The sequence below is a fragment of the Pipistrellus kuhlii genome, unplaced genomic scaffold (genome assembly GCF_014108245.1).
Source record: "Pipistrellus kuhlii isolate mPipKuh1 unplaced genomic scaffold, mPipKuh1.p scaffold_m20_p_5, whole genome shotgun sequence".
In the NCBI taxonomy this organism is placed as follows: Eukaryota; Metazoa; Chordata; class Mammalia; order Chiroptera; family Vespertilionidae; genus Pipistrellus; species Pipistrellus kuhlii.
Window position 1 is genome coordinate 32,601,966 of NW_023425551.1, and position 22,815 is coordinate 32,624,780.

Consider the following 22,815-nt stretch of genomic DNA (forward strand, 5'->3'; position numbering starts at 1 on the left):
ATTCTCGGAACATAGTTAAAGTTTAATTCAGTTCTCTTGGTACAAAGCCACTGCAGTCTACCCCTTGTCAACTTGGCAACCGCACACCCTTCTTTTACTTAGGCTTAACTTCCAAAGAAAGACAATAGCGACATTGTGCGTTTGCTTAACACGATGCAATTATTCTCGTACTACCTAAAACATGCTACCCTCTCCTGCTAAGAAGTTCTAGAGCAGCGTTTTTCAACCACTGTTCTGCGGCACACTAGTGTGCCGCGAGATGTTGCCTGGTGTGCCGTAGGCGCAGACAAGACAAGAATTTTATAATTTTTCACTATTTTGTTTACTTAATATTTCATAATAAAGTAATTATAAAATACTTTCTTTGTGTTTATTTGATTCCTATTCAAGAGAATTACTTTATATATAGTCAATATAGGCACAGAGTTAAACTTTTTAACATTTTCTAATGGTGGTGTGCCTCGTGATTTTTTTCATGAAACAAGTGTGCCTTTGCCCAAAAAAGGTTGAAAAACACTGTTCTAGAGTTCTGTGTCTATCTTTGGGTGGTGTTAATTCCTCTCTCATCTAAGTCAGAAGTCCCTCCCCACCCCTCCCTCGACTATTCTGTAACAAATACTGAGGTATAAACGTAATTACTAGGAACACACCTCGTGTTAGATGGGAGGGGAATAAGAGAGGTAATTATCTTCTTTAGACAATCAAACAATTTTGACCAAGCTAGACTCAGTCAAACCTTTATTTGGAACGAGTGTGAATGTGCTCCACTCATGACTTAGTCCCTGCGCTTAAATTGGCCACCTCATCTTTTTTCACGCTGTCAGATTTACCCTGAGAGGAGTGGGGCTTCTGGCCAATCCTAAACTATGCTGCTGCAGTTTTGCCCAGACACATCTGATGAACGTGTGAAGGCAGCGTTTTACTTAGAGGAATGAAAAACCATGATGAAGAAGCTGTGATTAGAGGCCCCTGGGGCTGAGGGTGAGCATAAAGGAGAAAGGGCAGTGTGCTCAGCCCCGCTCCAGGCTCAGCTCTGACTCCAAAGATAAGGGACCTGCAGTCAGAACTGTAGAGGTAAGGGCTGCAGAGGTGTATGAGGGCAAACCCAGTGCTGCTTTGGGGCCCAACTGGCAAAGTGGGACAGAGCTGGAGAGCAGGCAGTGTCTCTATTTCTTAGAGATTATCTGGGCAACTGATACTCATCACAGTTCCTCTTGGCATATCTGAGGTTTATCAGCTTTGGAGGACCCTGGAGGCAGCATGGTGGGCAATAGGGCATGGGCGTGGGGACAGCAATCAAAGAGGGGCAGCACCAGGCCTTACACAGGAGGCTGATAGGAAGCCACAGCATCAAGCAGCTGGGAAATCATATCTGAGATTTCTCTCTGAGACACCTCCCAGAGAAAACTGAAAAATAAGTAGAAGACTCGGTAGGGACGATGTAAGGAGGAAGGTGGGATAGCAGAGGAGTCGCTATGATGATGGAACAGAAGATCTATATCTTGATTGTGGTGTTGTTTATATGCATCTACACGTGTGATAAAATCTACACGTGTGCGTGGACCCTCTCTTCCCGCCCCCCTCCCCCCCCAAAAGAAGAGCATTTAAAGCTAGTGAAATCTATGGATTGTACCCAATATCAATGTTCTAGTTTTGGTGAAGATGTTAATAGTGAAAAAAACTAAGGGTACACAGGCCCTTACTGAACCATTATTGCAATTTCCAATGAATTTATAATTATCCTATCTAATAAAGAGGTAATATGCAAATTGACCATCACAAAGATGGTGGAGCCCATAGCCACAAGATGGCGGCATCCAGTCCCCTCAGCCCCATAGGAGTCCTTCAGTCCTTTCAGCCCTGCTTGGGGCGTGTGTGTGTGTGTGTGTGTGTGTGGCAGGCATACAGTGTGACCAGACCAGTCCTCAGCCCCCCAGACTCTCAGGGTTGGCCTGAGGTGCAGGCAAGCCTCGGATGGTGGCTGCCCAGGGCCACCCAAGGTAACCAGGGCCGGCTGGGGCTTGTGCTGCCAGCAGTGGCAGCAGCAGGGGTGTGATGGGGGCATTGCCTCCCCCTGATGGCTGGGTCACCTCCTGCCCCTGAGGACTCCAGGACTGTGAGAGGGGGCAGGCCAGGCTGAGGGACCCCCTCCTCCCCATCTAGTGCATGAATTTTCATGCACTGGGCCTCTAGTTCTCATATAATCAGTAAAAAAAGAGTTTATTTTGATAAAATTCTTTTAAAAAAGATGTTAATAAATCAAAATATGAAGAGTGCTTATCTCTAGGTTAGGGGTGTCGAACTCAATCAGAGAAGGGGCCAAAATCTAAAATCCAGCCTAAATTGCGGGCGGAATGGTTTACTGAACAGTCATAAACTGTCATTGTGATGGAAACGCAACAGAGTGCAGTGATGACAGCGCGGTGTGGGCCACATTGCAAGGCCTGGCGGGACGGATTTGGCCCGCGGGCCTTGTGTTTGACACATGTGCTCTAGGTGATAAAGTAAAGGTAATTTTTATTTCCTCTTTTATACCTTTTATTTTAAAATATTCTACAATAATTAGGTTGGCTTTTACCATTAGAAATAAAATAAATGTTATTAATTTAATAATATGCTAAGAAATGGTACATATTTGATATGCATATAGCTACGTTATAGTTGGTGATTTTCTTAAGTTAGGCCTTGTGGCTATTGAACTATTTAATTAATAGGTTATAAAAGTATCTGGACTACTGAAGAGTGTAAATCTACAACAAAATGAAAGCAATAGAGAAAATTGACAATTAGAATTTATTAGTTTTTCCAAAATCCATATAGTTTCCCTATGATGATTTTAATTTTATCTATGTGGTGCACAGTACAACTTTATTTGTAATTTTCCTTCTGTGTTTCTAGAATGTAAGGAAAATAATCTGTGTCTATTAAGTAAGATAATGCTATAATAGTATGTACTTAATTTTTATTGTAAGCTGGCTATGTGCTAGGTGTTTTCCTTTTTTACTTTTTCATTTAATCTCCATATCAGCCCTATGAAATAGTTGCCATAGCTATCCATTCATTTTACAGATAATGACACTGTCCCGGTGAAGGTTAAGGCCATACAATTAGGCTGGCTGACGTCAGAGTCAGATCCGGACTTCTAGCTCCACAGTCCGCCAGGAGAGCGGTGTAGATGCACTGGCATGGAAAACGGAACAGAGGGGGATTCTGCCTGAGGAGCTTCCAGCACAGGCTGTGCAGGGGTGGCTGGAGCCGGGCGGTGGGCTGAGGCTCCCTTTGAGAGCAGCTCTCGGAGCAGAGCTGGGCAGACACTGCCCGCATCAGGGCCCTGGCTTTTGGTTCCCAATGAGTTCCAGCTCTTAAATACCAGGGCAGATTATCCACACAAAAGAAAAATGAACTATTTAGATCTTTGGGAGGTTGTTAGGATTGCATGTGGCACAACAGAAGGTTTCCAAATCATTCAGTCTTCTCTTTCATAAGCTATCAAGCAGCTAGAGCAGTGGTTCTCAACCTTTTTAATGCCGTGACCCTTTAATACAGTTCCTTATGTTATGGTGACCCCCAGCCATAAAATTATATCTGTGTTTCCCGATGGTCTTAGGCTCGACAGCAGTGGTTCTCAACCTGTGAGTTGCGACCCCGCAGGTTGAGAACCACTAGCAGGGTCGCCCAAGACCGTGGTCAGCAAACTGTGGCTCACAAGCCACGTGCAGCTCTTTGGCCCCTTGAGTGTGGCTCATCCACAAAAAACCATGGCCTGGGCGAGTCTATTTTGAAGACGTGGCATTAGAAGAAGTTTAAGTTTAAAAAATTTGGCTCTCAAAAGAAATTTCAGCCAAAACCGGTTTGGCTCAATGGATAGAGTGTCGGCCTGTGGACTTAAAGGCCCCAGGTTTGACTCCCGTCAAGGGCATGTACCGTGGTTGCGGGCACATCCCCAGTAGGGGATGTGCAAGAGGCAGCTAATCGATGATTCTCTCTTATTGATGTTTCTAACCCTCTCTCCCTCTCTCTGTAGAAAATCAATAAAATCTATTAAAAAAAAAAAAAAGAAATTTCAATCGTTGTACTGTTGATGTTTGGCTCTGTTGACTAATGATTTTGCCAACCACTGGCCTAAAACCATTGGAAAACAGATATTTACATTACAATTCATAACAGTAGCAAAATTACAGTTATGAAGTAACAACATGAGGAACTCTATTAAAGGGTCGTGGCATTAGAAAGGTTGAGAACCACTGAGCTAAAGCCTTCATCCCAAATTACACAAGGAATCTCCCAGCATTGCAAAGGTTCCCAGGGTGTTGACAATCCATGGCTGCCCTCTTACTCAGCTGACAAATTCTTGAATGGGAAAGTTCAGCAGCCTTGTTCAGACAACGCCAGGCATGTGCACAAGAGGCGGGTAAAGGGCAATGGAAACGCAGAGTTCTTCCAGCTCCACCGTGGGGTGGCCCCTTGGAGGCTGGCAACGTCAGGGTGCCCTGCTGCCCCATCCCTGATGCTGGCAGTAAGCCCCTCTTCTCCCAGGACAGGGTGCTGGCTGGGCCCAGCTGGGTCCTGTCCTTCTGCTCTGCAGGAGACTGTGCTCCTCGGAGTTGGTTCTCTGTGTCCAGCAAGTGTTTTGCAGCGTGCCTGGCACAGAGGGCCTGCCTGTGTTCCAGAGTGGGAGAAAAGGGCCCTCGGGTACCCCTGGACCAGGAGAACATGGAACAGCCTTATCTCTAACATCTGTGTCCTGAGAGGAATGGGGTACCAGGTATGGAGGTCCCAGGTGGGGATGGAGCTTGGAAACCTGGTGGGAACAGAAACAGAACTGCCCTGTTGGGCAGGGGACGTGGGCAGGAGAGGTAAGAGAGCTCCTTTTTATGGGGGACCTGGAACTCCAGGCGGCCTGTGAAGAAGGGAAAATGCTACAGAGAGGATAAAGCCCCCCTTCCTCCATGGGACCAGACACAGCCTCCTCAGGTCCTACCTGACTCAGGGAAGGGAGGAGGGAGAAGAAAAAAGGAAGAAGAGGGGTAAGGGTCCTGTTGACCACCTGCTCTGGGCCGATCATCAAGCTGAGCTTTAAGAAAATGTATGAAACTTGGCATAGCCCCTCACACACAGAAGTTCCTTGGTCACTACGTCATTCATCATTACAGTGGACATCATGGCCTCATCCACAAGACAGTGCCATAGGTAGGCATTATTATCATCTCTGTTTTATAAGAAACTTGAGGTTCAGAAAAGAAGTGATTGGTATAGATGGAGTCAAAACTTAAACACAGCTGTTGGACTCCGAACCCTGCGGTGGGAAAGGTGCCTGGTGGGGTCAGAGCAGGTGTGGGTAGAGGGCCAGCACAGCACGGAGGAGGAGGGGGATTGGAGAAGAGCAGTGGAGGGAAAGGAACCCCCTTCCTCAACAAGAACCCCAGGGCTGGGCTGCCGCATGAAGTGCCCATTCAGGGGTAGGGGACCAAGGCAGGCCAGATGCAGGGCTCTTCCTCCACTACCAGCCGCCCCACAGGCTCAGTGCTGGGAGCCAGGCCTGGGGCAGCTCCACCTGAGAGGGCATTAGCAGGAGCATCGGGCACCACAAGAGAGAAGCAGCCTTGGCACCTGGTGGGGCCCTGCCAGGTGTGGACCAAGGCAGGCACAGCCTCGGTCACCTGTAAGCCAGTCCTGGATGTTGCAGGGGGTGAGGGGGCACTTGGCTTTTCAGGAATGACACTAGCCGGTGCTAAGCCAGAGACCACATGCATATTTATTTGTCATGTTGACTAGTATTATGGGGGGATCACATCCTCTGACTTTTATGTCTTTACACAAAGGAACTTCAAAATAAAAGTTGATTCATCTTTCTTGGCCAAAGAGATACAAAACTGTCAAAAATCTCAGGTCAAGTGGCATCATGACTACATGCCTGTGTTGAAACTCCTCTTTGCAAGGCAAGTGACATGCGCTTTTCTTTTTTTTTTCTTTTTTCTTTCTTCTTCTTCTTTTTTTTTTTTTTTTTTTTTTTTTTTTTTTTTTTTTTTTTTTTTTTTTTTTTTTTTTTTTTTTTCCAGCAGTGAAAATACAAATGATTCACTCTGGCAACCTTGGCTGTCTAGCTGATAACTAATTTGTTTGCTGATAAATGATTACCCAGCAGCTGGAGTGGGGACCCAGAAACCACACTGTATAACTAACATATGAAGCTCTTCCTGTGTGCAGACTATTGTGCTAAGTGGCTGGGTGCTGCAAAGGATGTGGGGGACAGACCTTATGCCATAGATTGTATAGGTTAATGCAAAAAAGAATCTAGAAAAAGCAACATGAACCCTTTAACTGTGACAATCAAGATCTCTGCTGCTCACACTGGCCCTGGTGTGATTGGAACAGGGTCAGCGACACGGACAAAGACTTCTTGCAGGCTCAAGGCTCAAGCCATGGTTTGGAAAAGAGAACCCAGAGTCTGCGGGGAGAAAGGAGGAGAGCAGGCCACTGAAACTACTCCCATGGCATTTTTAATGCTGTGCTTGTTCTTATTGGTTGATTTAGAGCAGTTGTGGTGCAAGAGGGAGGAGGGTATTTAAGAAACGAAACAGGATCTTGCAGCATTAGGTCAGAAGTTCTGCTCAAGTAGAGGCCAAAGATGGCTTTTGGAAATGTCTGGAAGATTGTTAGTTTTAGTCCCAGGACCTGATGTTTTTGTGGCTGGATATTCTACTTGAATGTTGGCTTTCTCTGCTCATGCAAAGTGTAGATCGCCCAGACAAATAGCTCAGTGATCCTAGGACCCCACTTCAATGAGGGAAAGGATCTTATACTGCCGCTGTGGGCAAGTGGAACCACTTTAGGATTTGAGGCAGAGCAGCTAGGTAATCATGTTTGTATTTTAGATGATAACTCTATCCACGGACTATAGGAGAACAGTTAAAACCCTTTTAGTATTATGGTGGGTATTACTATTGAAATATTATATAGTCTTTCTCTTCCTAATACCTATTTCTTAACTCTCTCACCCACTTCTCATCTCCTTGCTACTTTGAGCAAGGTTAGTCTGTGCTCATTACCCCAGCCAAGGATGTTCAACAGAGAATAGGGATACAGAAGGTCCATTTTGTTGGCTGTTGAGGGTTTGTTTTTTTTAAGTCTAAGCCATGGAGGTGAAGGAAGGACCCGGACATATACTAGAGATTTGGGAGTGCATGATGTTCCATTTGAAGGTCCCTGTCTCTAGTTCCTGGGACTATGGAGGGGGAAGTGGCTCAGAGAGAAAGTAAGAACGTACAGTCATGAAGGGATTCCTGAAAGCGGGATTGTGTCTATGGGAATGGAACCCAATGACAGAACAAACAAAACAAACAAAAACAGCAACCAAGTTCATACATACAGAGAAGAGATTGGTGGTTGCTAGAGGTAGGTAATGAGGGTGGACAAAATGGGTGAAAATGGTCTAGGGGTGTCGAACTCAATCAGAGAAGGGGCCAAAATCTAAAATCCAGCCTAAATCGCGGGCCGAATGGTTTACTGAACAGTCATAAACTGTCATTGTGATGGAAACGCAGCGGAGTGCAGTGATGACAGCGCGGTGCAGGCCACATTGCAAGGCCTGGCGGGACAGATTTGGCCCGCGGGCCTTGTGTTTGACACATGTGGTCTAAAGGCACAAACTTGTAGTTATAAAATCAATCAATCATGGGCCTGTAATGTACAGCATGGTGACTATAACTAATAATACTGTATGATATACTTGAAAGTTGCTAAGAGAGTAGATCTTAAATGTTCTCATCACACACAAAAAAACCCTGTAACCATGTGTGGTTGCAGATATTAACTAGCTTTATTGTGATGACCGTGTCACAATTATTATGTTGTACCCATGAAACTAATATAATGTTGTTTGTCAATTATAGTTCTATTAAAAAGAAAGAAGAGAGAGAAAAAAAAGACTAGAGACCCTTAAACACACACACACACACACACACACACACACACACACACCCTTAATGCCCTAGACAAAGATATAACCCTGAATTAATTAAGATAAATTTTTGACTGCTCTGGTGAAATGAAGGCTAATTTAGAAGGTAAGTTGTTCTATAGAAAAATAAATAAAAATGTACATGTCTGTAGACTAAGATTTGTACCTGCTTCTGTCTGTTGCTAAATGATAAAGATGTTCTCCCAGCTAACTTACCTGGGGTTCTAATGGACTTCCTAGGGGATTTTGGATAGAAAGCTTAAATTTTTAAATGCCATAGTTTTTAGTTCTGATCCTGCTTTTTGGGCTTATTGTTGCTTTCCCATGACTCCCGAGAATGTTGAAACACAATTATTACAATTCCCCAAGTTTATGTGAAGAGCAACTACAGCAAAGAGTTGGAAAATCATCTTGTGGTGGACTGTAGCCAGGGCTGCCGCCCAAGGAAAGCCCCTAAGTAGATGTAAATACAAAACTCCTAGGTCCCACAGCGTAAGTGCAGATAAAATTGCTTAACATGTACTACTGGCACAGAAAAAAAAGAGATTGTGTAAATCCTCTGCACAAAGTACTTTTGAACCCCAAATCTAGATATAGACTTGTGAGATATAGCTTGTTGAGTAGAAAAATTATTTCCTGATACAGTGATGTAAACAGTTTTGGGAGTTGACCTGGCCGTCCCAGCGGGGAGAGGATAAAAGCCAGGAGCCCTTTAGTTCTGGGCCCTGGGCCAGGTTGATTTTTCACCGCAAGGGGCTGCTGTCCCTAATGCCTTCTTAGGCATGTCCCGTTGAGGAACAAAAGGGTCCGGGACCCTGAAAGTCTGGCTGTTATGCTGTATTTGTGACCACTTATTTTTAAATATTCTAGCATGAATAACGTGATTTTTGTGTGTCAATGAGTTCACCTGCTCTAACTTTTTTGGGATGGGTTAATTACTAGATAAAACCAATAAGTCAGTTCTAGTCTCTATCAAAAATTTAGTTTGCTTTATTTGTATCAAAAGTGTTAGAAGTACCGTAATTCTTGATTTAGAAGAACCTGATTTCTTGAACTGTATGTGGTTAGGAGTAATAATTGGACTAATTGCCTCGTATGAATAAGGGATAAAAAACAGCAAACCCAACAATTATGGCATCACTGGAGGGCTGGTGTGTCTCTCAGATAAGATCTCTCTCCCCTTCCCCTCTTTTTACCATCTAACCATAGGAATCCAGTATTTGTGTTTGTTTCAAAAACACTGCTTCCTTTTTGAAGACTGGACAAGAGTACAAATGGAGACCCATTTACAATGTGTCTTAATATTTTAAAACTGAAAATCCAGCCTACAAACTATACTATAGAACAGCAATTTTCAACCTTTCTTTTCTCGCATGGCACAAATAAATTAATTACTAAAATCCTGTGGCACACTAAAATATTAGGTCGGCACCTAGGTAATTGCGGATTTTTTAAAGAAAATCAAAGACAATTTTTTCATGGAACTAAATAACTTTATTCTGTAATGTATTGCCCATTTTTATCAATGACCTTTTGCCATCTTTCAGGCAGCATCATAATCCCACGTTCAAAAAACTTCTGGTTTTTATTAGCAAAAAACTGAATCAGGTACGATTTGACATCATCATCATTATTGAAATTTTTACCATTCAAGGAGTTTTGTAAAGATCGAAACAAAAAGTAATCAGATGGTTCAAGGTCAGGACTATATGGTGGATGTGGCAAAACATCCCAACCAAGCTCCATTAATTTTTGCCGAGTGACCAAAGATGTGTGTGGCCTTGCATTGTCATGATGGAATACAACACCTTTTCGATTTGTCAATTCGGGCCGCTTTTCTTCAACTGCATTGTTTAATTTCGTTAGTTGTTCAATGTAGACATCAGAATTGATCGTTCGGTTGGGTGGTAAGAGTTCAAAGTAGACAATTCCTTTGTAATCCCACCAAACTGATAACAAAACCTTCTTTTGATGAATATCAGCTTTTGAAGTTGTTTGAGTTGGTTCACCTGGCCTGCTCCACGATCTTTTCCACTTGATATTGTTGTAAACAACCCATTTTTTATCGCCAGTTATCAGTCGTTTTAAAAATGGATCATTTTCATTACGTTTCTTTAGCAAATCGCAGCTGTTAATGCGTTGCGTTAACTGTGATTCTTTCAGTTCGTGAGGAACCCATGTATCGAGTTTTTGAACATAGCCAAGTTGTTTTAAGTGATTTTCAATGCATGTATGTGATACATGAAGCTTCTCTGCAATCTCACGTGTTGTACTGTGACAGTCCGAATTGATTATTGCTTTGATTAGGGCGTCATCAACTTCAACTGGACGACCAGAGCGTTTTTCATCTTTGAGTGAAAAATCACCAGAACGAAATTTGGCAAACCAATTTTGACACTGCCGTTCTTTTAAGGCTTCGTCACCATAAACAGCACATAACTTTTTATGAGCTTGCGATGCGTTTTTCCCTTTGCAGAAATAAAAAAGCAAAATATGACGAAAATGTTCCTTTTGATTTTCCATTTTTCAACGAACGCCAAACGAAAACTACAAAACAGATCAAAAAACTTTTTTTACTGATTAACAGCTGAATAGCCAACTATCAAATAACAAAATGTGTTTTACATTTGTACTACGTCTGCAAACCTAAAAATTCAACTGAAGCCATATATGTGTGAAACCCGCAATTACTTAGCTGCCGACCCAATATATAATATTTTTTGCCAATCTGACAAAAAAAATAGGCATAATTTTGATTTATTCACACCAGACAACTATGGTTGTGTTGGCTGTTGTCATTCTTTTATTTGACAATATAAGGGAAAAGAGGTCAGTGCCCCTGACCAAATAGTCAGGTAGTGGATACTTTAAAAATTATTGTGGCACACCAGAGTGCCATGGTACACTAGTTGAAAATCTCTGCTGTAGAATATATTCTAACCTCTTGCCTTGAAAAATATATCTTCAGAAAGACCCATAATGCCATGCCTCAATATAGAATTCTTGGACCCCTCAGAGTTTCACCTGCTTCCCCCAAACCTCCCTCCTCTGCCCACCCCTCAGCTCCACCTCACTCATTAAAGTTTAGTGTCCAGCTCTCCGTGAACCCGGTGCCCTAGCCACTCCTCAGGCCTCGGGGTGAGCACAGCCACGGCCAGCCCATCCACAGGACTCAGATCAGAGGAGAGGCCTATCAGATTCTGGAGATGGGTTCAGGACCCTTGGGCAGGGAATTCTGGGTCTCGGTACCAAAGGGTGGCCTAGAAGGTGGGGTGTGGGCTTTGAATGGATGAGTTCCTCATCAACCTGTGGAGAGAGGGTGCATGAGGACACCCAGAGACAACAAAACTGTTAAGGATTGGGCCCAGGACAACAAAACTTCTTGCCTGGGTGTTTGTGCTGTTTTTTTTGTGTTGTTTTCTTTGTGTGTGTGTGTGTGTGTGTGTGTGTGTGTGTGTGTGTGTTTGTAGGGAGTTTGGGGGGAGGGAGAAGGGTTTAAGGCAGAAGAAAGAGAGAAACATCTTCTGAACCATAAATAAATACTTCTTTAGATTAATTTTGTCTGCTATTTGAAAAAGGTCCCTCAATTTGATGAAATTTGGTGTGAGCTAAGACTGCTTTTATGCCAATAGCTCCACTTGGCAGTGAGTTTGTGGGCCCCATTTGTGTCTAATTGCAGGAGGCCACTGATATATTCTATGGGCGAATCATAATTTCCGGATGTAGGCCCACCTATGGTTCGAGAGTTCCTTTCTCACCTACTCATGCCTATGCTGGAACTAGCATGTGCTAAATTAGTTGGGTCCGATAAGAGCTTCATTTCTCCCCCTAAATGTGAAAATGGAGTCTTCAAGGAGGTGGTATAAATTCATAAACCTAAGGCCCCCCTCTTCCAGTCTCCCAGGGACCTTCAGCAAATACCCCCATTCCTCTGGTCTTTGAACCTCAGAGGACTGAGTGAATGATAGAATTGTCCAACCTCAGTTAGGAGACTAGGAAATAAGGTCAGGTGAAGGTCAGCTTGGGTAATTGTAGGGTTTTTGGAAAACTGCAACTAGACAGGACAGCCACCAGGTTCTCTGGGCAGGCAGCAGTGGAAGGGCCCTGGGAGCTGGGAGCGGGGGTGGGTCTAGGAGGCACTGGATTCTAGTCGCACCTCTACTCAGAATTTACCAGTGAATTTGTACAAACCTCTTCAAACCCCAGTTTCCCTGTCTATAAAATGATGCATGTGAATTACCGTATTTTTCGGACCATAAGACGCACTTTTTCCCCCCCCAGAAGTGGGGGGAAAAAGTCCCTGCATCTTATGGTCCAAATATAGCCTACACATATACTTTAAAAAAAAGTTTTTTTACTTGCCCGGCTCTGTGTGGTCTCTGTGTGCTTGCCCGGCTCTAAAATGGTTCTAAATGCTGCTGTTTACTTTACAGGGTTGATTACATGTGTTTATGACTGTGATGTTGGGTTTTAATGCACATAAAATATTTTAGGACACTATTTGTTTCAGAATTTTTTTTTCTTCATTTCCCTTCTCTAAAAACTGGTGCGTCTTATGGTCCGGTGCGTCTTATGGTCCGAAAAATACGGTAAATGCTCTAAAGTCCATTCTAGTGCCAAACTTCTTAGATCACGTTGCTCTCTTTGGTTCAAGGGAGCCTCGCAGGGACCAGAGAGACCTTCCACCTACCTCTGTCACAGGCCTTGACTGCCCGCTCAGCCAGGCTGCACTGCGGCAGGCTTCAATGGAACAGAATAATTTCCTGTCCCGTCATTAGTTTAATTGAGCATTCATTCACAGTGTGTCTGCCTGTCAGTTGGTACTCAGTGAATCATGTGGTTTATAGAGGTATAGATATAATTTGAATATGGAACTCCTTTCCTTGGCCTCAAATAGCTCAGATGGTCTGTACTCCTGTCTTTAGCCCCATTCCTCATGCCGTCTCCACCCCCTTTTCAGGAAAAGTGATTCCTAGGTAGAAGAAAATACACAGAGGGGAAATTGCTAGAGCAAGCTCTTCCAGGCTTTAATGTCCTAATAGGAACCCACTCTGTTCCTTGCTTTTATTTAAAAAAAAAAAAATCTATCTATCTATCTATCTATCTATCTATCTATCTAGTTGAGTTTTCACAGAGAGGAAGGGAGAGGGATAGAGAGTTCTGCACACCCCCTGCTGGGTATGTGCCCAGAACCAAGTTACATGCCCTATGACTGAAATTGAACCTGGGACCCTTGAGTCCGCAGGCCAATGCTCTATCCACTGAGCCAAACCAGTTAGGGCTGTTCCCTGCTTTTAAATGTTGTTTCAGATCTTATTCAGTCACTATGCCCATAACATAAGCAAATTAAGTCTGAGCAGCAACCTCTGAAAAGGTCTTCTGGCTGCCTTCTGCTCCTTGAGCATGGTGTCAAAAGGCTCAGCATTTGTGGGGGAGACTGAGTGTCTTAATTGCTGGAAGAAAGATACATTTCCTCAGCCTGTTGACAACCTGTCTCAACCTGGCAGTAATGACCTTGAAGGGAGTTACAGGAGATAAGAAAGAGGTTGTGTTGCCAAGAGGTTGAACCTACGCAGCTGTTCAATGGCAGAGGCAAGCCTTTGCTTCCCAGGACAACAACCCACCTTCTTCTTCTTCTTCTTCTTCTTCTTCTTCTTCTTCTTCCTCCTCCTCCTCCTCCTCCTCCTCCTCCTCCTCCTCCTCCTCCTCCTCCTCCTCCTCCTCCTCCTCCTCCTCCTCTTCTTCTTCTTCTTCTTCTTCTTCTTCTTCTTCTTCTTCTTCTTCTTCTTCTTCTTCTTCTTCTTCTTTTTCGTGTTTGCTGCCAGTTCTCCTGCCCAACCTTCAGGCCCCAGATCCTTCTCCTGGGACCCCAGTGACTATATTAGGGAACTGTTTGCAGAAAAACTGCAGGAGGAAGATGCCCAAGGGCCTCTCTCCTGGACACAGGAAATGAGCAGTTAGAGGAATTGGGGGGATGTCTGTTTTACAAGAAGACAGGTGGGACTGTTTTAGTCAATAGTGGCAGCTCCTTTGGACAAAATTATGAAGAAGGTCAAGTGTACTTCAGACCCTGGCTTCCCTTTCTGAAACATCTTTCTTATTCTCTGCTCCACCCATCCCCCCAAACCCAACTATTTCCTATGGAAATCTCTTTCCAGGAAAATCTCCCTCATTATTTCTTTATTCTGCTGCAAGTCTGTGCTTAACCTTCCTCAGCGATTTTGTATTTTAAGCCTCACCACTAATTATGGAGTGAGTGAAAAACTCTGTCCTCTGTTAGAGGAATGTCAGGCACACGCCAGCCCACGGGGAGCACTCAGAAATGAAGGGTGTCCTTGTGATGTTCAGATCACACCCAGCATTGAGCCTCCTGTTCAGTCATTTCAGTCAGCTGATAGGTAAAAAAATTTTCTGGTCTCAGGATTTTTGAAAACTTTTCAACACTGTACTCTGGGATACTAACTTAAGGGGAATAAATCCTCTATGGGTTATTTTAAATATCATAAATGAAGGAAATAAATCCATTCTCTACCATCACAATTTAACTGAGCTAGGCCATCTAACACTAAATGTAGACTATTTTAAATGGGTCATTTTGTATAATATTACCACTAAGTAATTGATGTAATGGAGAATATTTAGCTGAAAGAGACTTTAAAAGTTCTTTATTGCTGGCTACTGGAGTGTGGTTTATGGATCAGCAGCATTGGCATCAAAATCTTAATAAGATCTCCCAGGTAGTTTGTAGGCACAATAAGTTTGAGAAGCAAAGCTGAACACCTGCCACAAATACTGATACCCTCTGAAATCTATAGATAACCGGGATCCATCCCCAAAGTCTGTTTCAACATGTTTGGAGTAGACCCCAGTAAACTCTGTATTAAATCTCCCCAGGAACAGCCAAGTTTGGGAACCATCAATCTGGTCCATCTCCTGTTCTGATGAGGAAAATGAGGCCCAGACAATTTATGCAAATTACCAGCAGATTAATATAAAGATCCCTTGAGCCCTGATCAGGCAGCTGAGTTGGCTAGAGCATGGTTCTAATACACCAAGATTAAAAGCTTGATCCCTGATCAGGGCATATACTACTGTGTTTCCCTGAAAATAAGACATCCTTCAAAAATAAGATCTAGCACATGGAAAGATAAGACATCCCCTGAAAATAAGACCTAGCGCAACTTTGGGAGAAAAAATTAATATAAGACACTGTCTTATTTTCGGGGAAACAGGGTAGAAGCAACCAATGAATGCATAAATAAGTGGAAAGCAAATTCATGTTTCTCTCTCCCTTTCTCTCTATAAAAATTAATATCCTATCTAATAAAAGAATAATATGCAAATTACCTGCTCACCAGCCAATCAGGTGCAAATTCACCCAACCAAAATGGCTGCAGCCATGGAGAGAACAGGAGGCTTGGGTTTTCCCAGCAATGGAGGAAGCCAAGCTTTCTGCCTGCCCTGGCCTGCCTTGGTCTCTGCTTAAGGCTACAAAGTTTCAATTATAGAAGATAAATAAATCCCAGATCCCAGGGCCTCTGCTTGGATAGTCAGGGGACATGGCCAGTCTGCAAACCACTACAGGTCCCTTGCCCAGGCTGCTCCATGCCTCAAAGAAATCCCCACTTTGATCCGGGACACCTTTCAGGGCACACCAGCCAGCCCCCACCTGTGCACCAGGCCTCTATCCTATTTAATCCTATCTATTGTAATAAAAGAATAATATGCAAATTGATCATCACTCCAACACACAAGATGGCTGCCCCCATGTGGTCAAAGATGACTGCCCCCATGTGGACACAAGATGGCCACCACAAGATGGCCAGCAGGGGAGGGCAGTTGGGAGGAACCAAGTCTGCAAAGGAGGCAGCTGGGAGGAACCAGGTCTGCAGTTGGGGGCGATCAAGCCTGCAGGGGAGGGCAGTTAGTGGTGACAAGGCCAGCAGAGGAGGGAAGTTGGGGGCGACTAGGCCTGCAAGGAAGGGCAGTTGGGGGGATGCAGGCCTGCAGGGGAGAGCAGTTGGGGGGGACCAGGCCTGCAGAGGAGGGTATTTAGGGGCAAACAGGCTGGCAGGGGAGCAATTAGATATCAATCAGGCTGGCAGGGGTGTGGTTAGGGGTGATCAGGTTGGCAGGCAGAAGCGGTTAGAGGCAATCAGGAAGGCAGGCAGGTGAGCAGTTGGGAGTCAGCTCTGTCCTGGATTGTGAGAGGGATCCCAGATTGAAGGGGGTGCAGGCTGGGCTGAGGGACACACCCCCTCCTCCCCATATACGAATTTTATGCACTGGGCCTCTAGTAAATAAAATAAAATCCAGACCCCTTACCAGGCCAATAAATACAATAGATAAATAAACAAATAAATCACATTATCACACAAGATTGGAAAGACAGGATACTTGCGGAATTTGTTCCAAGAAATAGAAAGGATTTTGCTTGACATAAAACTGAAGCTTGGCGGCGATACAAAGGAATTAGAAGACTTGAGACTGGCTCTCAAGAAGCTTCTAATTCACTGGGATGAAGAAGATGGTGGCCAATCAAAACAGCTCCATAACAACCAATCAGTTCACAGGAAGATGACAGATTGGGACAGCCTGACTATTTGTACCAATCGGACCTTGTAAATTTGAATTCTCCAGTTGCATAAAACTGAACCAATCAGGTATCCCCTTTGTTTCTGTCGCATGCACTTTAGGTTTCCGCTAAAGGCTGTGTTTCCCTGCTTGGCAAACTGTTTACCGAGTCAAGTTTCTCCTTTCACGACAACCCAGATTGGGGACTCCTGTTGGCATTAGATTGGTGGCAGTGAACTAGAGTTGACACCATGGATAATGTGCGTCTTCAAAGTGATGAACAAAGGTAAAGTCTGTCTGAACAAAACAAAGCACAATCTTCCCTGAATTTTCACAGAAGTTGAATTCCTAGAAAATTCAGTGTATAACTGCAAGCAGTACTTTGTGTCTATATGGAAATAGGTTCCAGGCTCAGATAATGAAAAAGTTTTTTTTTACCTACTTGACTGCCTGGCAGCTCTTTGGAAAGTCGTGAGACTTATGATGCAAGTCTTCCTTATGTGGCACTGCGCTGTACACAGCAGGCAGCCCAGCAGCGTCCCTGCCCACTGCCAGCAGGGCTCCCGCCCAGCACCCATCCTTGTGACAACCCCCCAACTCCCCTCCACATTCCCCAAACATCTGTGGGAGCAACATGACTCCCAGTGAGAGTCTCTGACTTCAGTGCGTACCGGAATCCCCTGGTGAATTTGCTCAAATGCAGACTCAGAGGGGCTGGGGTGGGGCCCGGAACTCTGCATTTTACCCTGGTCCCACGTGATACCCAGACCAGGGCTGGAAAGATCTGAGGAGGAAGAAATGACCTTGGGTTTAGGCAGCAAAGATTTCACAGAAAAGAAGGAACACAAATAGGACCTTGAAGATTAAATGGATGTGGTGCCGATGACATCCATGAGGCCCAGACAGTGGGGGGATGGACATTGGAGAGGTAACAGCAGCAAGCAGTGCCCAACGTAAGTCAACAGCCTTGACCTTAACGAGTGGCAGAACCACTGCCAGGCAGGGAAATAATTATCGCTCCTTGTCGGGGTTTGGTCTGCTAGACTCTGGTGAAGTTCATTTCTTTCAATAAATCCAGCAGCCTCCCCTTTGATAGATATTGTCAAGGCTGGAACATGTGGTGCTAACAAAATATGGTTTTAATTTGGGGCCCACGGCACTCCTGGTTAAACACTGTGTGTGTGTGTGTACATAAAAGCAGACGCACAGCGAGCCAAGTTAATATTCCTGGGCTGACAGTGGCTAAGCCCGGGAGGATTCAGTTATACAGATTTTGCTGCTCTGAAAGGCAACCTAATCACCACCATCAATTTTAATGCCTCAAGACTTCTTGAGAACACGGAGGCTCTTACAGATCAGCCGTGGGTGCATTTGCATCCAGCGCCGAAGCAGCCCACATTTGTTTTCCTGATACGTTAGGCCTGCTTTATTGTCGTGTGTTGTTTGACATTCAGAAAATAACACGCTGTTTTAATCAACAGCTCAGCACCGCATTAAAACTTGATGGTCCGTAGCTTCGTGGCAAAGGGAGACGGAGGCGGAGGGGAGAACAGAGCGGGGAGAGGAAATGGCAATCATAGTTTAGCAACAGACCGAGGCTTGTTCTGGTGGGATTTATTCCTGAGAGCACAGAAACTCTCAGTGTTTTTTCTCAATCTCTGTGTGTCAGTCTTGGAACAACCGAGTGAAAGAGGGAAACTGGCTAAACGAGTTTCTGACTGGCCTGGGAGGTGGACACGGCTGGTAACTGGAACTCCAGCACGTCGTGAATAATGAAGAAGCCGGGCTGCCTCCAGAGTGTAGGTCACAGGAACTGCGAGGCAATTGCCAGGCACACCAGAGATTCCCGCACCTGGCCAGTAATCTTATCGGGTAAACAAACAAAGCTGAGAATGAGGTCAGTGGCAGGTGTCCTCGGGGAGGGGGGATGCAACGTGAAGAAGCAAGGTGTGCGGTGGGAGGGCAGAGAAGAAGATGTACCAGAATATCTCTGCCTCTAAAAAGACCAGCTCATCAGGAAGGTGAAACTGAAGGAAGTGAGCTGGATGGTTTCAGAAAACAAAGAAGGGACTGATTTCCTCATCCAACTAGTTTATCTCAAAGGGAATATGGGTATGAAAGAGCTGACGGGAATTCTTTTTTCCAGAGGCATCTGCCATGTTCCATTTTTTCATTTGTCAAAAAGTATATTTCTCTTTTTATTATTTTATGTAATTGTAGTGCCAGGAAAAACCTAAAACGCTGTGAGCAGCAACTTCCCAGCCAGTTAGCAAGGGAACTTCTAAGGGAATCCTTAACTGATGACTATCCATACTTACTTTAACTTTTTTTGTGTGTGTGGCAAAAGGAAGGCATGCTTATCATAGAAAAATAGAAGGTACTGAAAAGTACAGACATTTAAAAAAAAATCAGGGGGAGTCCTCTAAATTATTGAGGGAAGTCTTTCGTGGGATTATCTTTAAAATAATCAGATTCAAGTTAGAAGGTGCTTAGGAGCAATCAATGAGCTGGAGTGAATTGGGAGACTCCCAAGGTATTTTCCAGTGGTCTCTGGGGTCCTCTATATTTTATTTGGTTTCCTGGAGGGGGAGAGAAAAAGCAGTCTTCTCTTCTCTCCCTTCCCTTCTCCCTCCAACCCTCCTCTCCCCCCAAATGCTACTAGATAGTTTGGAGCCATGGGGGAAGCTGGTCCAAGCCAAGTGATCATTCGGAAACATTGCTGTGTTTGGCACAGCCTTCTTTTCCCCTTGGATTGCTTCCTCACTAATGGAACAGACTGAGAGGGCTGGGCAGTTTATCTGGAAAAAGAAGTCATACCTCTAATGGTATGGAGATTGGGTCCCATCGGAAAGGGCGGGGAGAGGAGGGTTTGTTCCCAAGCATTCACCACGGTGATGAAACGCTATAGCGACGCGAGGTCACTGGGCATTAACCCACACCAAATTTAGCAAGTGGAACAAGCCTCTAATTGGAGGCCTGGATTCCACATTAAAAACCATTCTCCACCTGATACCTTTTAAAGATACCGCTGTGGTATCTAAATTTCATGGATTTTGCTCATTGCAGGTCCCCAAGCACCTGACCATGAAGCAATGATACAGTGCAGCCCCTGCTTCCAGCAGCCCTGAGCAGCAGAGCTAAGTGGAGTCAGACAGAGGCAGTGTTTCTCTTTAAGGCTCCCTGCCTCCCTCGTTGGTAACCTTTTCACTCCTTCCAGGTACCTTGGTCTCAGTCTCCTCCAATAACCACCCTAGTGGGCTTCTGTTGTTTCTGTCCCAGTGTGTGTCTGTTCTTCCAAGGAATAAGAACCCAGATATTTATCAGTCAGTGAGGGTCTGGTGAAACTGACACCCCTCTGACTGTGGGGTGAAGTAGGTGAGCCACCCACAGGCCACTCATTTCATCCTATTTCACGGCCATCTGATTGGTCCAGAGATGAGCACACCACCCAGGCAGAACCTATGAGAAGCAGGGAGATTTCTGCAGGTCCTCCTGGAAAACAGGCTCTAACTTTCTTCTCTGGATTGGACACCTGACAAGGTGCAGGCTGAAGCTGCTACCATCCTCTTGCAGCCACAGGAAGCTGGGCTTAATTCTACCAATGCAATAGGCAGGTCCAAAAGCTGAGGTGGCCGGGGGGGGGGGGGGGGGGGGGGGGGGGGGGGGGGGAAAGAGGAGCAAAAAGTATGTTCTGGTGATAGTATATGAGCCCTAAATCCAGCTATGCCTAGAAGCAGCCCTACCATGGAATTTTGACCTAGGCTGGCCACTAAATTCTCCTCTTGCTTAAGCCAAAATTGTGACAAGTTTTCTGACATTTGTCATCAGAATATGGAAACACCCAGCAATTTCTTATTTGGTCTCATTAACCCATATCAAACGCTGCTTTCAAAAAAAGGTCATCCATTCCAAATTATGAATGGCGGCTAACGCTTTACAGTATGACTCCTTAGGAGAATTTTCAGTTTTCAGCATTTGTTTAGCAAATATTGAGCCCTGTCTGGTGCAAAGAAACATGGGAGAGTGTGCTAGGAGAAAAGGCTAACCAAACTTTTCTACCAAACTCAATATTTTAGTGTCTAATTTTGGCCATTCAGGTCAGTTCCAATGTCTGATAATGGCAGAGTAAATTGTGTTTGATTAACCTTCCCACCAAAAGACAATTATAGCCGAAACCGGTTTGGCTCAGTGGATAGAGCATCAGTCTGCAGACTGAGGGGTCCCAGGTTCGATTCCAGTCAAGGGCATGTAACTTGGTTGCGGGCACATCCCCAGTGGGGGGTGTGCAGGAAGCAGCTGATTGATGATTCTCTCTCATGGATGCTTCTAACTCTCTAACCCTCTCTCTTCCTCTCTGTAAAAAGTCAATAAAATATATTTTTTAAAAAAGACAATTATAAATTCTGAACCTTAACCAAAAATAATAATAACAAAACCCATTTTAAGGTCCTGTAGAGCAACCAATAGTTTGGTTTTTCGGACAAAAACTGTAGAAGATATGACCCTTGAATAAAGGGAATCATATTGGGTGAGACCCCCGTTGATCAGGCGTTTCCTCTCACAGCACTATTCCCTTCCCACAGATAGAAACAGAGCTCAAACAGAAAGTGGCAGTCAGTCCTATTGAGCTAAGGAGTCAGAAGCTGGAGTTTGGGGTTTCCACAGTAACTAAATTGGGGAGGAAAACATCCCAGAGAGGAAGGACCCTCAGAATTGGAGCTCCCAAATCTACAAACATTCCTCATATCCTCAGTTGACAACTGATCTGTGCATGTGCAGGCGGAGAGACACAGGGAGAGTCAAGGAGCCCAGAGGAACATAAGGCAGCAGCTCACTCAGGCCTCCAGCCACCATTTCTCAAATACTTTTTCTGTTTCATTCTCTCTCCCCTCTCATTCTGGCACTCGATACATGTATGTTAGGTTACTTCAGTGTTTTTCAACCTTTTTTGGGCAAAGGCACACTTGTTTCATGAAAAAAATCATGAGGCACACCACCATTAGAAAATGTTAAAAAATTTAACTCTGTGCCTATATTGACTATATATAAAGTAATTCTCTTGAATAGGAATCAAATAAACACAAAGAAAGTATTTTATAATTACTTTATTATGAAATATTAAGCAAACAAAATAGTGAAAAATTATAAAATTCTTGTCTTGTCTGCACCTACGGCACACCAGGCAACATCTCGCGGCACACTAGTGTGCCGCGGAACAGTGGTTGAAAAACGCTGGGTTACTTGATACTATCTGACTGATTATTGCGGCTCTGTTCTTTTTATTTTAATCTTTCCCCTTCCCTGTGTAGATAACACTCATTGTCTTTAAGTTCACTGATAATTTCACCTGCTGTGCTCATTATGCTATCAATTCCTAACCAACGAATCTTCAATTTCAGATATTGTGGTGTTCAATGATTTCCATTTGGTTCTTTTGAAAACTTTTCATATTTCTTTTGAAATTTCCCATCTCCTTACCTACTATAGGCATATTTTTTTATAGATTCTTCAACATATTTATCATAGTTATTAAGTTTGTGTTAATTCTAACATCTGAGTCACATGTGGGTCTATATTTATTGACTATTGTTTCTTTTCATACTAGATGGCATTTTCCAGCTTATTTGCACATTTAGCAATTTTTAAAACTATATATTGAGCTTTATGAATAATCAATTAAAGAGATTTTGGATTCTGCTATCTTCTTCAGAAGAAAATTTAGATTTGAAAATTTTCAAACGTGGTCAAAACCAGTAATCTCAGTAAACCCCAAATAGCATAATTTCAGCCATTTAGATGTCTTGGGCCCCAAGACCCCAAACCCAGCCTCACCCACTTACCGACAAGATACAGGGGATCTTCCATAGGTACAATAGGGCTTCAGTAAAGGATACAGATATTTAGAAGCAGTGACGGTCTTGAAAAAATTCCAGAGGTTTCTTTTCAGATTTTTTTTTTCTCTCTCCAGAAAACAACCCTAGCACACACTTTTCCTACGGAGTGGACATTCTTTTCAGGCCAACCCTGCAATGGGTTCTTCACACATTTTGAAATATTAGATAAGATTTAACTTCAGATTTAATTCAATTTGAAAGAAATGTTATGTTTAGATAGAGAATGACAATGATTTCTGAGAGCTAGAGAAAATGGGGTGAAGATTCAAAGGAAAGAATGGGGAAAGAAACAAAGGAAAGTTAATTCAAAGCACTAAAAATTACCCTATCAGGAATCAGGTTGGGTGAGTGCAATGAAGAAAATATTGCAGGAATTAATCCCAGTCA

The 22,815-nt window shown here is 43.9% G+C and overlaps 1 long non-coding RNA gene across 1 annotated transcript in view; it reads left to right on the forward strand.

Annotated features, from left to right (window-relative positions):
* The first annotated feature begins 6,176 nt into the window (after nucleotides 1–6,176).
* LOC123651387 overlaps nucleotides 6,177–22,815 on the forward strand; it is a 57,778-nt gene continuing 41,139 nt past the window's right edge. The window contains exon 1 of the long non-coding RNA XR_006740061.1: nucleotides 6,177–6,276. This is a non-coding gene — a long non-coding RNA (uncharacterized LOC123651387). The remainder of the gene's footprint in view (nucleotides 6,277–22,815) is intronic.